We start from the raw sequence: 16,213 nt of genomic DNA, 5'->3' as shown, positions 1-16,213 counted from the left end.
CGGTGTGTGCACTCTCGGCAACAGTTCTCAATAAAATGGATAGCGCATTTCCAGGCTTTCATGCGCGACCGTTTGCGCGCACCCACCTACATACTTCGTGAAAACTTTGCAATCTGAACTTATTGAATTTCTTCATAGACCCATCAAAGAACTTATACTACGTCAAAGACACTAAACCTAGGCTTCTTTTTTATTATTATGAAAATTTTCATTAAATGGAGCCGAATGTCTTTTTAAACTTTCGTGTGTGACCGAATGTACACACCTTGCTATTTTCAAAAAAATATATAAAAGGTTTTATACTTTAACAATTGTATGCTTGAATCGAGCTCAAAAGATATATTAAATCCGGATATGTTTGAATTTACTCCTTTTCACGTTTTGAAACTTCGTTGAATTAGACCGCTACTTCCAAATGGCGTACGTGACTAGATACTATCACCGCGTACACGTCCTGAGACGCGCATGTGAAGTCATGTGACTTGAAAACAACACTTCCAATTGGTTCTTAGTAGTTTCTATGCTGCGTCAATACCAACGCCTGCTTCAAGCACATGCACAGTTTTGAAACAGCATGGGCCTGAAGGGAAACGACCACTACAATGAGGCCGTTTCAACGAAAACTTTAACCACGCATGCATTACAACGCATGCGTGGTTACAACGACAGCCTTTACCACGCATACTTTTACTACGAGGTACGTAGTAAAGGCATGTATGGTAAAGGGTACATATAAAAAAGGGGAGTTGGGGGGGGCTTCCCCCCCCAAAAAAAACACTCACCATTAGACGTGATGTGCAGGCAATCGACTTCTGACAGGAAGGAAAAGGCCGTTTTTTTTTTTACTAATGACGTCACCACACTAAAATACGTGGAAAAAGATAGGCGTGTAAATAGCATTCCGTTGTAACGCATGCGTGGTAAAGGCATGCGTTACAACGGAGTTCGTTGAAAAAACATACAACCGCTAGTACGATACAGCGGCTAGTCTGCATTTTATATATATGTCTTTTTTATTAGGGGTGTCCTCCGGTGGAGTCGGACGATCTACCTCTAATAAACGGTAAGTGTTCCTCTGAAGGAATGCGTCTTGAAAGTGGCTGACTGTAATGTATGATATTTCACTCAGTGACTTTCAGGCCCAGGTTCGTTAGAGAAAACAAAAAGAATAGAGCAAAATCAGTAGGCCACTGATAGGATCTCTTTTTGACCTCGCTAAAATAGAAACATTTGGAACAACCCCTCATGAGAAATATGAAACTAGTGAGAGAAACCGAGCTCGACGCCATAATGGCTGCAACATAGCTCGGCGCCGCCGCCCACCCCGCCCAAAATAACGACAAACCCTATGCAAATATTATAAATAAATACAACACACCAGCAAAGTAACAGAGTAAAACGTTTTATTAAATAACTATTTACATGCCAGCCTGCTGCAACATGAAAACAACACTTCCAAAATGATCGACTACCTTTAAGAAGAAAAAAAGAATCTTTCATCTGGCAATTTTTCACTTATCCTGAAGATCAAAAGAAAGTAAATGCACCAAAAGTAACCTGCACGATATGTGACTCGTTTCTCTCAAGAGGAAATCCAACAAAAAAATATTCCTTTTCCATACATACCATGGTGCGGCATGTCAAACAAGTGCACCCTGTGCAATTTGCAGAGGCATCGACAAAAGCCCTGGCCACGCTATTACCATTAGAGGTGGCCAGCACATTTTCTGATCGACGACCTGTATCTCCATCGAGTGCACAGAAGGACTTGAGATATTTAACTATATATGGTCTATAACCTATGGTTTTTTCAGTGAATTTGCTCCGCCGCCCACCCCGCCCAAAATAACGAGAAACCCTATGCAAATATTATAAATATATACAACACACCAACAAAGTAACATGGTAAAACGTTTAATTAAATAACTATTTACATGGCAGCCTGCTGCAACATCTCCGCCAGGAGATGGCGTGGGGTGCACTGGAAGGGAGAGGCGGCGCGAACGAGCCTCCCCCACCTCCCCAGGTGGAGGTTTCTCAGCTACACCCCAGCGCTTCACTGATCTCCTTGTCCTCAGTCAAGCATCAATAGTAAGATTTTCATAGGTGAGTGTAAGTTCATAGTTTGCCATCCACAGACTAAAAGCCTGGAGTGGCAGTGAAAAAACCATAACTAGGTAAGAAGGAACGCAGAGGCTGTAGAAAGGACTCTGCATATGCTTGGTCCCTGAGATGCTTCGATGTCACAGCCTTCCACAAATGTCATAAGTCCTGGATGTTGGGTGCCATAGTTGAGGGTTTGACCTAAAGACACGTCCTGCGGTGCCCTGGTCCAACCATCACATATACCTGCGCCAGGAGACGGCGTGGGGTGCACTGGAAGGGAGAGGCGGCGCGAACGAGCCTCCCCCACCTCCCCAGGTGGAGGTTTCTCAGCTACACCCCTAAAGACACGTCCTGCGGTGCCCTGGTCCAACCATCACATATACCTGCGCCAGGAGACGGCGTGGGGTGCACTGGAAGGGAGAGGCGGCGCGAACGAACCTCCCCCACCTCCCCAGGTGGAGGTTTCTCAGCTGCACCCCAGCACTTCACTCGACATAGGCGGCCGGCTCCCGGGGTCCGGCGGATCTTTTAGCCTTTTGGGGACTTTTCCATTCTGGACCTTGTCCCACAATCCGTTTGACCTGAAGACACGTCCTGCGGTGCCCTGGTCCAACCATCACATATACCTGCACCAGGAGACGGCGTGGGGTGCACTGGAAGGGAGAGGCGGCGCGAACGAGCCTCCCCCACCTCCCGAGGTGGAGGTTTCTCAGCTGCACCCCAGCGCTTCACTCGACAAGCTGAATTGCGCCCGCTCCTGCGGCACATTGCCTCGCTCGGACAGCTCAATTACGCCTGCTCTTGCTATTACAGCGTCTCACCCGCCATACGGCTGAATTGCACCCACTCTTGCGGTACAGCGACAGGCGGCTGCCACGGAGCTCAGGAAATGGCGGTCGGCTCCACAGACTTGGGCCTGGCCTGCAAGGATGGCTCTGGACAACCCTGGAACTCGAACGCTTCACTGCTACGGCATGGGCCCCATTCCCAAAAGCGTCCCATCAGCCTTGAAGATTCTACAAGAGTCACCGGGGCCCCCAACTCCAGCAGAGTTCCGGTGGGAAGCTTCTGCCATGATTGCTCGCAGAATGGCCACGACGTAGCCACGGGGTGCTCTCATGCTAACGCCAGCTTCAGTCTGAAACATCCAGAAACACTGTAGACTACCAATTCAATCAGTTCCGGTGGAGGCCCAACGACGTATCGCGTTGTTGCATAATGCGTCATATGACACGCCGCGTTAGCGCACCCGGAAGTCCTCCGGTGCGCGAGGCGCGAGGCGCAGCTTCCCGGAAGCAATCCGGGGCGCGGCGCGGAGCGCGTAACGTAAGCATAACAGGTCATGTGACTTGTTAATAAAGCTTTTCATTGGTTCAGAAATATTTTTATGAGCATATTTGACTATTTTATTAAAGACACTACACATAACCTGTTTTTCAAGTTATGTTTAATTTTAAATGAAACGGTTTACATTTTCACTTTTTATTTCCAATAAATTTTAAAAATAAATGTTTATAGTTCCATATGCTGAAGCGCGTCAGCTTCCCACCCTATGTCATACAATTCTGACAAATCTGCATCCTCATCATGTTCTTCATCATCCTCAGGATTTAAATCATCTAAGGGATCCACTTCTACTGACGTTTCAATGACAAGTTCAACGATAAGATCGAGATCTACGGATTGCTCATTATCACTCATGGTTAATGTTGTCGTTATCTTTAAAGAAAGAGAAAAACAATGAGATGTTGCAGAGTAAGAGACAAATCTCAGAGACTATAATAGTAAACAGGACTCATCTCTTTTTAACCTTGGATAAGCCTCACCAACTCTGTGTCCCCTGCTCATACTTAAATGTAAAGGGGCAGATTTATGTTAACTGGCGCATCCCCAGAGATGCACCAGTTAATGTGCACCGCTGCTCTGCCACCCATGGTGTGCCGCATTTACAATGTGGAGCACCATTGAGCAAAAACAACACAGATGCGTCACGCATCTGTGCCGCAAAAGCAGCACATTGCAGGAATCACGTCGTAAGCGTGACATGTCTACTGCAATGCACAGGAGCAAGCCACACATTGCATGGTGCATCACTCCTTATGCCTGTTTCAAACAGGCGTAAGGATTTGATTCAGCAATGCTATAAAGCTGACTCAGTGAAATCTTCTAAATTTCACTGTGTTAGTTTTACAGGGCTTTCATGCAAATGAATGCCCACCCTGCAACAAAACGCCTATATGAAACCTGACGCAGGTTTCATGTGGTGTAGAAAATGAAAATGTATATGTACATAAGCGGCGTTCATTTGTGTTCACCCTCACCACTGTTGGAGTTAAAGCGAAAGTCACGGCACAGTGGCCCTGCCATCTTGCCCCCTTTTAGGCCCCATCACGAACATAGATAGCCCCACATAGCAAAACGTGATCTTATCGCCTGCCCAACTTCAGATCTGACCCCCCCCCCTTTTGCTCTCATGTCCTGTCGGAATGTCCGGCTGTAGATTACAATCACATGTTACATTTGGGAGGGGAAACGACATCAGAGCGACAAATATTAGAAATATACCACACGACAGCAAAATAACAGGTTAAAACGTTTTTATTCTTGAACAAAAATATATTAAAACAACTATTTACATGACAAACGGTCGCAGCAACAAACCCACAATGCATATCGCCGTCTACTTGACGCCGTCCCTGTCCCTCCTTCCCCAAAGTAGCAATGTTGGGCTACTTTTGGGCTGCTTTCTAGTAGGGTTTCTGAGCGTCAGAAAGTCTACAAAACCCGTCGGCAACGGCCTGGGGTGGAGAACCATTACGCGAATAGTCCGGAGGCGACACCACGCGCCAAGGCCTGTCCCCAGGATGAACCAAGGGATCCGTTCCTGGGGCCGTGGCAAAGAGCGGCCGGCCGCCATCGGCCAGAGAAGGCATGGGCCCTACCCGAGTTGTAGTTGTCTTCCCATTCTCTTCTTTTTTCGGCGCCTTGCAGGCCACAAGGGGGGGATGTCTTGCATATGCCTCCGACCCCCCCCCCTCTCTTCATCGCCTGGTCCGGCCATAACAAATGTCACCAAGACGCCGTGGGGTGCACTGGGAGGGAGAGGCGGCGCGGACGAGCCTCTCCCGCCTCCCCAGGTGGAGGCCCCTCAGCTGCACCCCCAACGATCCACGCACCCGGCAAAGGGTTCGTCCACTGTGGCGATATAGGGACGCTCCACGAGCCCAGCAAAGGGTTCGCATACTCTGGCGGTATAGGGACGCTCCACGAGCCCAGCAAAGGACTCGCCCACTGTTGCGGTACAGCGACGCTCCACTCACCCAGCAGGGTCTCGTCCACTGTGGCGGTGCAACGATGCTTCGCCCGACAGGCTTGAGTCCATCTGCTCCTGCAACCCAGTGACTGCCGGTGGTTGCAGATCCCCTAAAAATGGCGGTCGACTTTGCAGGAATGGGCCTGGCGTGAAAAGTTGGCCTGGTCGCCTGTTAACCAGAAAATGGTCCTCTGTCTTTCCTTTCAAAATGCTGCCAACAATATTTTCTGAATGGAAGACACCTGTCCAGAGGCGTTCTCCTCAACTTTGAAGATTCTACGAGAGCTGCGGAGGGCCCTCGGCCTCCGACCGCCCCCGATGGAAAAGGACTGCCATGATTGCCCGCAGAACGACCAAAGCGTAGCCACGAAACGTTGGCGCTCTCATGCTGACGCCAGCCTCAGTTTGAATGACCAAAAATCCTGCAGACTACTGATTCGATCGGTTCCGGTGGAACATCAGTATGACCCGGTAGGAAAGATTGTTGCCCCTCCCTTTTCTTTGATTGATGGTTCATGTCACCGGTCCCTTCTGTTGCCCCTTAACGGAACTTCTGGACTGCCGAAAGAGATTCTGGTCCAACCCCGAGTTGGTGGAGACATTTTGACTATACTTGGGCCCGCCTGACCCCACCCAAAATGGCGCCGATATAAACGAAACTCGCAATTCCCCGTTGTGTTCCGGATGCTCAGACTTCAGATCATGAAATATGGATGCAGTTCTTGAAGCACATGGCGGGAGGGAATGAGTATTGCTTGAACATTCAGACAATTAATTGATATTAAGTTCTGACGCATCATTAATTACAGTATTATTGAAAGGTCGATTTTTCAACACTGATGGTACTTGCCCACCATGAATTTTCGATTTGATTCTATTGCACTGATCGTACCTTGATGAAATAAAATGACCACCGACTCAGTTATGTTTTCCTCAGATAAATATGCCCTCTTGTACAGCCCCAGTCTGCTCCGTGGCTGGCCCACGTAGTTTTAGGCCTGCATTTGTGCGTCATCACTTACGTGGTTGTATGCCTGCATTTGTACGTCATCATTTTTTAATAAAGATTTTGTGAAAACCAAATATAATAGTAGCTCTTGAATTGGTAAGTTCGAATACATAGCCATTGTTTCCGATCTACGTAAAATACAGGCGAAATAAAGCAAGTCGGTTACTGAAAGGTCAAAAATCAAAGTGTCCAGAAATAGTGAAAATGTAAATGATCCAAGTCTGTTACGTGTATTTTTTTCTTTTGTGCAACATAAGGCAATCGATAAAGGTCCCGGTGTTCTGTTTTACCTTGTATGCCACATATCTCAGGGAAATTGTTTCAGGTGTACACAAAAAGAAAAACTCGAATTACTAACAATTTTTGGGGCAGATTTACAAACCACTATCTCCATGGGAACGTCACTTTTTGCGATATTCCCGTGGCGATATGGGTTTCGCCCTATGTACAAGGCACATTGAGCCACTTACTATGGCTTAACGCTGCTTTGCAAATAAGAACCACTTTCATGCAATACTTAACGTGAAAGAGGTGGGCAGTGGGTGTTGCGATGGGCGTTCCACTGCAACAGCCATTGATTTTTTAACGCTGCCTCCTATTTACAAGGGCAGCGTAAATAGGAGACTGCGCCATAATTAAAACCAGGAAACACCTGGACTTAACTTGACGAAACGAGGATAAATGCTTTATTTCTCCTCCATTTTGCTTTTTTCATGTGTGCTGCCTTATGCAGTACACATGGAAAAAGCAAAACGCCTTGGATTTTTTATGTTCAGGAAGGAGGATCTTCCTGTACATAAACAATCTTCCCCTGCACGCAGTCACACTTGCACTATGGTGCAAGGGTGCCTGCATTGCCGCTACCCTGCTAAGTGTAGCGCAAGCGCAGGGGGAAACACAGGGCTGCACCATATTCTTGTAAATATGGCCAAAACCCTCGTTTCCGAAGTGGTGGACCGTGTCATTAAGCCAAGGAGGATAACGACACGCTCCTCCACTTCTGTGAATTTACAAAAAACTAAATCATTTAATGGGAAGATTGGTGCTGCATCCCAGTGACAAACCTTTACATGGCTGGTTTTATTTTGCTGTTCGAGGCTCCTGCTCCTGCAAGGGCCACTCTGGAAACCAAAAGCAGCCCTAGAAAATGTTTTCAGACCAGTCCCCATATGGTGCATACCAAGTGCAATGAGTGAGCCTGACCACTACAGATGGTGCTTTGGAATGCTCTCCCCCAAAGGTTTTTGGGAAACAATGGTGCAGTCTACAACACAGTTATCATTACAGATTGAATTTTATTAGCTTTCAAAGAATAGTAAATGAAGACCTTATTATGCACAAGGATACGACAATCTGGGAAGAAAAATAAGTTACTTACAAAAGCAGTAAGTAACCCACTGACCTATGCATATAACATTTTTTTAAATTAAATACATGGTACATATTCTTTGCAGTAACCCTCTGTGCTACATTAGATAATTTGAAGTTGCCACTGGACAAAACTCTCCTCTCTCCAGCAGGTACATTAATCACTGGTGTTATCTTGACACTTTTATTGTTGCTCCAAAACTGATAATTCTGCAAGGAACTTTGAAGTGCTTTTAAAACTGCTGCCTGCGGACCCCCTGAGAATGGGTCAAGGACCCCTGGGGGTCCGCGGACCACAGTTTGGGAAACACTGGTCTAACCACTAGCATTTTCATGTATCGTTCCTAAACTGAAAAGCCAGAGACCTTCATCCATTTATTAACATATAATGAGCCTTATTTATGTTAAAAGTAACGCACCGGCGGCGCAAGGCCTTCATAAATCTGCCCCAATATACTTCCTCATAAGAGTGTATAATTAATTTTGCTAAACCATATTCATTTTTCATCAACTATACCGTTTGTATTTTATGTACTAGTGGCTATACCGATTACTTTGTTTTTTACAATGTCTGCACTCGTATTAGATAAGAAACTTGCCTTGAAAACAGTGCATTTCTGAATAAACATTTCAAATATATACACGTTCTCTCTTTTAATCCATAATCTCAACTAAAATGATTGTATATTGAAACAGTATTCATGAGTTCCACGTAACTTCAGCTGTACTAACTTAATATTTTCTTTTGTCGACCTGATTTACTCATACTAGAACCCACAGGCCTATAACAGCCCGTGAACCCTTTCTTTTACAGTACATGACAAAACAAACAGTTACAGACTTACCTTTATCAATGCTTTGTACGATGTACAACAGTGACAGTCACAAAATAGATATTCGTTTGACGGAAGTCTCAATTATGCTGCTATCACTGCAACCAAAATTCAATGGCACAGATATCCAGTCAATACAGACTCATATATGTCTCTTCAGCCAATCATATTTCCTCCCACAAAATTTTGTATTCAAATTCACATTTCAGTTGGTTGTCCCTCACAATATTTTCAATGTCACATAAAAGTCACCCATCACCCACTGCCATCTCTGGCTGTTTCCATGGTAACACCTCATTCTGCACCTGGCTGAAGGCACAGGTCAAAAGTTCATATCTCAACGTTCTACAACAAACTAACAACACTGTTTTCCCTCCAGAAACACCAGCTCTGTTACATGTCATTTTTTTCACACCCAATACTACTTTTTCTTTTACATAACATTAACATGCAACGTAGTCTTCAATCTTCACGTATTAGAATCAACCAATCATCTTTTGTTTTTCAACCACACCAAGCCTCATCCATTTTTTTTATCCTGAATTTCAGCTTCTAACTGCCATTCCACTTCCACAACCCATCAGAGCACGACTGCATCTGCCTTGAAAATGAAGGTTTGGCTTTTAGGACACAGCTATATTCACTGGAGTGGAAAATATGCAGCAAGCAGACGAATTTCCAACCTTGATTTACCAAATGTGCAGATAACGTGGATTGGGCAAAGAGGATTAAGATGTCACCAATTAATACCATTGGTGAAAACTTTTATGCATCTCCCAGAACCAGACCTTATAATTGTGCACTGTGGTGGGAACGATCTAGGCACATTGACTGGGGTAGGTCTGGAAATGCTTCTAAAAGACACCTTTAGACAATTGATGACACTTTTTCCTCGAACTGCCTTGGTATATTCCAATATATGCCAAAGACAGAAATGGAATTGGTCCAATCAACATTGTGCACAAATTGAGAAAGCAAGGAGACATGTTAATAAATCTGTTTCTGCTTTCCTCAGAGATTATAGCATGGGTTCTATTTACCACAACAACTTGCGTTACCACATGCAAGACATCTATAGGACAGATGGTGTCCATTTCACGGATGAGGGAAACAGAATCTTCCTCTGCAACATCAGACTCTGCATCGGTACTTACTTATAAATGCAGAAACAACTCAATTAACACAAGGGCTCTTTTCAGAGCCACCTTATATCAAAGCACTCAAACTTCTGATTTATCTCCATTTTCACACTCTTGTAAATAGGTGTGCGCGCACCCCGCAATTTTTTCAAAAAAAAAAATTATATATTTTCGCCTTTAAGGACCTTACTGCACACCCTGAGAAAACCTACGCAGCAAAACAACCTCTACCTTCTCCCCTTTCCATGTTCCAACGCTTTGAAATGACAATATATTTACTCGCAGTGACAAAATGGCGGTCAACACTTCCTGATTTCCTTCGAATCGAACGTTAACAGACGTCACGCAGCAAAAAAAAAAATCCGCTCGCGCACAGCCGCTTGAGTGCGCGCACCTGTCCGCGCTTATAGATATATAATTGACTTTGACTTTAATTTTCTCAACAACTACTGAACGGATTTACACCATTCCACAAAAAGCGTAATCTGCCAGCCGGACTCTACAGTTTTGCCAAATTTCTTATAAATCCATTCAGCCGTTCGACCTGTAGCCGTGTCTAAACGTCCTATGGAAAATAACATGGAGAAAACACGTTTTGGGACCCCCCTTTTATCTCAGCCCCCACTTCACCAATCCCCCCAAACTTTTCAGGGAAGGAGCGCAGCGGACCGAGCCATCTTCTTTGAGAAATTCGCAAAGATTCATGCACCAGGGCCAAAGTTAATCCAAATAGAATGTTGACGATTTCCTATGGAAACTAGGTCCTAACTATAACTACCTACTGGCGACCGCCAGTAGGTAATATATATATATATATGTATATATATATATATATATGTGTATATATATACATACATATATATATATATATATATATATATATATATATATATATATATATATATATATATATATATATATAATATATATAGATATAGATAGATAGGTATATGTTTGGAAATTCCACAGGCAGTTTTGCTCATAAAAAAAATGACGCGCACTACAAGGTTTGTGTTTCAAGTGGTTTTTATTATTGGTGACGCGTTTTGAGTAGACGCTCTTCTTCACAAGCCAGGCTTCTATGAGCAAAACTGCCTGTGGATTTCCAAACATTTGAAGCCGGTTCCCAATGCCCGGAACTCGCACCGACCCCGATAGGAGTAGAGCTGGACGAGTCGGGAAACTTTCTTTCCAAATATATATATATATATATATATATATATATATATATATATACACATATATAGGGGGTTGTCCCCGAAACTTGTTGGGTCTTGAAATTTTTTTTTGAATAAATCACCGCTGAATCAAATGCTTGTGTCCACGGCGTGCTGTTTTTCTATCCAGAAGGCAGCGCTTTTGGAAGTATATATATATATATATATATATATATATATATATATATATATATATATATATATATATATATATATATATCCTGGAAACTCGAACCACTTCCTGATTCCACCCACGGCGGATTAGGCGAGGAAAGAGACACAGACCTCCGAGGTTTTCTTGTGGGCAAAGATGTTATTTATTTAGAGTGACCCAACACAACGCGTTTCAAGCCCGTAAGCCCTTGTTCACGTGTCAAAAGTGGAAAAAACGCCATCTACCATTTAAAGTGAATACTACCACTCCCAATTTCTGACATCATAGGTCACATGGTAATGGGCATGAACAACAGACTGTAGTTGCAACAAAAATCGTTTTGTAGTTCTAAACTACTTAGGCAGATTAATACCTTATGACACACTTAATATATGTACACATGTTTAAAAACCGTCTAAAAACATGTAAAGTGCTTGAATGTCATAGTATTCATAAAATAATAAATACAATTCATTTTAAGATTCTCATTGAATAAATCCAAGACTGCCTATGTTGCTACAACGCCCATACTGAGTTATTGCCGGATGAATCCGCTTATTGTCATCTCAACCAATATGGCCTATGAGTCCTGCGTGCATAACAACACATATATATTTTTGTCATGATTTTTTGACCAATCATATTTTCTTTGATATCTTTCTTTTTATCAGTGCAAGCACGAGTGGGAGAAAGTCTGTGCAAAAGTGCATATATAAATATAAATATATATATATATATATCCTACTAGCGGTCGCCAGTAGGTAGTTATAGTTAGAATCTAGTTTCCATAGGAAAAGTATTTTTTGATTTGCTAATAACTTTGGCTTCATTTCTCCAAATGAAAGTTTTTTTTTTTTTTTTTTTTTTTTTTTTTAAACCTTTATTTTTATTTTGCAGGCAATAGAGATACATGACATTCACATCCTTATCAACCATACAGCGCGGTACAGTTATGGTACAGTAGCAGAACAGCGTGCATCCTTGTGGGCTGAAGCAGCTCAACCCATCTGAACAGTAAAACAATTAACAGCAGGCAGCCGGGCGAAGACAGCATAAGCAGAGCAATGTACTCATCTCATTTGGGAATGCAAGCATTGGGAAGAGATCACTACTTCTTGTAGGCAGATCAACCAATAATTGCGTCCGTCACAGTCAATGTGCAATAGAGAGAACGGACATCTAGGTACCTATATGATGTGGCTGCCATACTCCTTATCAGGCGGTCCCAAGTATCCCTGTTAGTACTAGTGTATCCTGCGTGCCCTATTGAGGGTGCCCCCTCGGCTCCTCCAAGTGTGCATATGCAACGTGGGTATCCTGATTGATGTTTGTCGTGAGGTGCAGCATGGTGTCCCCCCTGTCTGGAGCCATACTAATTTGTGCTCAGGCATTGAACCTAATGTGCATGAACATCCCCACTAGATCACATCATTAACGCACCAGGAGAGCCCCACGTGTCATGTTCTGTAACCATAGTATCCTAGTTGCAGGTGTCTCACCACCTTCCACCTCACCCCAACGCTAAGTAGCCAGCTACTTCCCGAGCAGAAAGAATCTGTTCCCGCCCGCTAGGTTTGTTGCATTTGTATCCGTGCGCCAGATAGCATTAGGTCGTTCCGGGCTCAGTTATCTGATCCTCATCCATAGAGGTGTCACTGTGAGACACCTGGTACATCCAGTAGAGTTGTAGCGGGGACCATATATCCTTGGGCCTACAACGTACGGGCATTAATTCTGCATAGATGCCATGTTGATCTTGGCAGTATGTGAGATCGTTCAGCCAGTCTTTGAATTTCGGCGCCCTGCCTCTCCCCCATCTGCAGGCCACTCTCCTTTTAGCGAGGAGCAGCGCAATATCGACAAATCGGCGGTGCGTTTTGGGTATATTCTTGGTATACCCCAACAGCATCAGCACCGGGTCAAGTGGTAGAGGGCCTGCAATCATGACCTGCAGCGCAGCATGCACCTGTGTCCAGTAGTCCTGTATCGCGCCACATTCCCAGGCCAGATGGAGGAAGCCCGCTCCTTCCGAGCGACACCTCGCGCATCTGTCGTCGTCTGAGAGTCGAAATCGTAGCTTCCTGACCGGCGTATAATAAAATCTCTGTATAAACTTGTAATGAATAATTTTCAGTCGACAGCTGGACGAGACATTGGCCGTGACCGAGCAGCAATATTGCCATTGTTCATCAGTAAGTTCAGCGTCCAGGTCAGCGCCCCAGTCCTCTCGCGCTTTGGACCTAACAGGCGGGCGCTGCGTTCGTATATGACTATACAGTTTGGAAACCATATGCCTCCCATCTGACACCAAAAGCACATGCAAAGGCAATACCACCTCTGGTTCATCCGGGAAGGAGGGGAGTATGTCGCGCATACCCTGACGAAGCCTAATATAGTAAAACACCTCCATCGGAGTCGGGGGGTCCGCCTGAAATATCTGATCTTTGGTGCGAAATACCCTATCTTGGAACAAATCACCCCATGTTCGTATGTGAACGCGTTTGCACATGGATCGAAATCCAGCTTCTAGTAACAACGACAGCCTCGGGTGGTACGTGAGGGGCAGCGCAGGTGAGTAAAGCATGGGAGCGTCGAGCATTGTAGCTACTCTTCTCCATGCGTCGACAGTACATGTGACTGTAGTGGCAGGTGTCTCAATACCACCAATTCCTCCCATCAACATACCGTTGAGCGGAAGCGGATGCGCTATCCACTCTTCAGCCGCAATCTGTGGCATAAAGGGAGCGGGACTAACCCAGTGGTAGGCGTATTGTGCCTGTGCACTAAGATAGTACAATTCCAAATGAAAGTTTATCCAGGTCAGCTCCTATCCTGAAAATTTGGGGGTGATTCGTTAAGCGGGGACTGAGAAAAAGGGGGTCTTAAAAGTCTTTTTCTCCAAGTTCATTTCCATAGGAAATTTAGCGACGAGCTCCAGCTCGAACTGCTGGACGGAATTACCCCAAATTTGGCAGGCAGGTCGAGCTTGGTTCAGAAAGCGACCTTTTTTTAAATGGTGTAAATCCGTTCAGTAGTTGTTGAGAAATAAGTTTGTGCAAGGCTACTGCTGAAACTACTGAACAGAATTACTCCAAATTTGGCAGAAAGGTAGTGCTTGGGTCAGAAAGCGACCTTTTGAAAAATCGTGTAAATTCGTTTATTAGTTGCTGAGAAATTAGGAAAACAAAGGTTTTGATATCTGGGCGGAGCATAAGTCCCGTGTGGCGAGCTTCGCTGTGGTTGGCTGCCAGGACTCCAAACCAGGAAGTATTGGCAGCCATCTTGTGGCTCGGTAGAAGCAAGCCACCCAAAAACAGAGAAACAAAGGTATAAAACAAGAGAAGGTGGCAGCGTAGAAACACCCTGACCCCCTAGGCTGCTCAGGGGGTCCCAGAAGGACCCCTAGGGCCCAAAAAAACATTAAGAAATAAATACAAATTGGCGCAATTGGCACATGGGTCTTGTGTTCCTGCGTTTTAATTTAATGAGGCCCCTGGTAGGACTGTGGGCCTCGGGGTATTTGTTAAAAAAATAATAGCGGGGGTCACTGGGGCCCCCGCAATCCTGGGGCTTCAATTTTGTTAAAAAAATAATAGTGGGGGCTCGCTGGGGCCTCCGCAGTCCTGGGGTTCAGTTATATTGGGAGGGGGGTTCAGTAGGCTGTGGAAATAGGTCCCAGGATTATTCGTTAAAAAAATAATAGCGGGTGGTCGCTGGGGCCCCCGCAGTCCCGGGGCTTCACTCATGTTGGGAGGAGGGGTGCAGTAGGCTGTAGAAATTATATCGGGCCCCCGCAGTCCCGGGTCTTCACTCATGTTGGGAGGGGGGTGCAGTAGGCTGTGGAAATTATATTGAGAAAACAACAATGCGCCGTATTGCGGCATTTCTTTATTATAATGTGGAATAATGTTTATTTATTAGGCAGTGTTCACTTTTGTTACGGATAGAGTCATTTTGTTACAGGAAATTTATTAACATGTGGGAGGCCATGTTCTGTATGTGTACGTGGAACAAAATTAACGTTTAATTGGCTGAGGTGTTCCAACAACAAGCTTAATGTAATTGGTCTTTCCGACGCCCGTGTAGCCACCATGCTGCTCGACTCCATGCCATAGGAGTTCCGATATTTAATGACCCGGAAGGTGAACTTGCAAATTATCAAGAATTCACCATTATAGCACCCTCAATTATTGATTTGACTTGGGCAGCCACAATTGGTGTGTCGCGCCGTAACAATTGAGATCGCCACTGTTACATTTGAGACGTTTGTGCCTGGAATCAGGCAAAGCATCTAACTAATGAACCTTTGGAAACTGCCAAGTACTTTCTCACAATCTCGTGAACCTTGTTATCTGACCCAGGACGACGCGATCTGGTCGTGATTCCTGATTGACTTATATTTGAAGTATAAACGTAATATCTTACCATACAGGTTACTGAACCTATTTATTACAAGAAGCCCTGACGAAGTTCCCATGGCACTGGAGAACGAAACGCGTTGGCTGTGTGCCGGTGGTTTCTTTCAAGAATTTAATAAAAAGAAGAAATGTGTAAAGTACTTACTTGTCACCTGTCCTGACTTCTATGAAGTGCATCTTCCTTTTGTTTTGAACAAGCTTAATGTTCAATGGGTGCGAACCATTGAAAGAAGAAGTGTTTTCTGCCATTCACTTCTCCTCCACAGAGTAGCAAGCACATCCAATGGGCTCACATGTTGTAAGGAGGACCTTCCTGAGCTTAATGTTCTTTGGTTGCGAACTATTGAAAGTAGAAGTGTTGCTAGGTATTCCCTTCTCCTCCGCGGAGTAGGAGGGACATCTGATTGGCTGACGTGTTCTAAAGAGGAGCTTCCAGAGCTTCATGTTGGTTGGTTACGAACTATTGAAAGTAGAAGTGCTGCCAGCCATTCACTTCCTCTCCGCAGAGTAGGTGGGACATCTGATTGGCTGACGTGCTCTAAGGAGGTGCTTCCACAGCTTAATGTTGATTGGTTGCGAACTATTGAAAGTAGAAGTGTTGGCATACATTCACTTCCGCTCCGTGGAGTAGGAGGGACATCTGATTGGCTGACGTG

Source organism: Lissotriton helveticus, chromosome 4_1 (genome assembly GCF_964261635.1).
Source record: "Lissotriton helveticus chromosome 4_1, aLisHel1.1, whole genome shotgun sequence".
NCBI classification, from domain to species: domain Eukaryota; kingdom Metazoa; phylum Chordata; class Amphibia; order Caudata; family Salamandridae; genus Lissotriton; species Lissotriton helveticus.
This window is presented reverse-complemented; position numbering follows the sequence as displayed.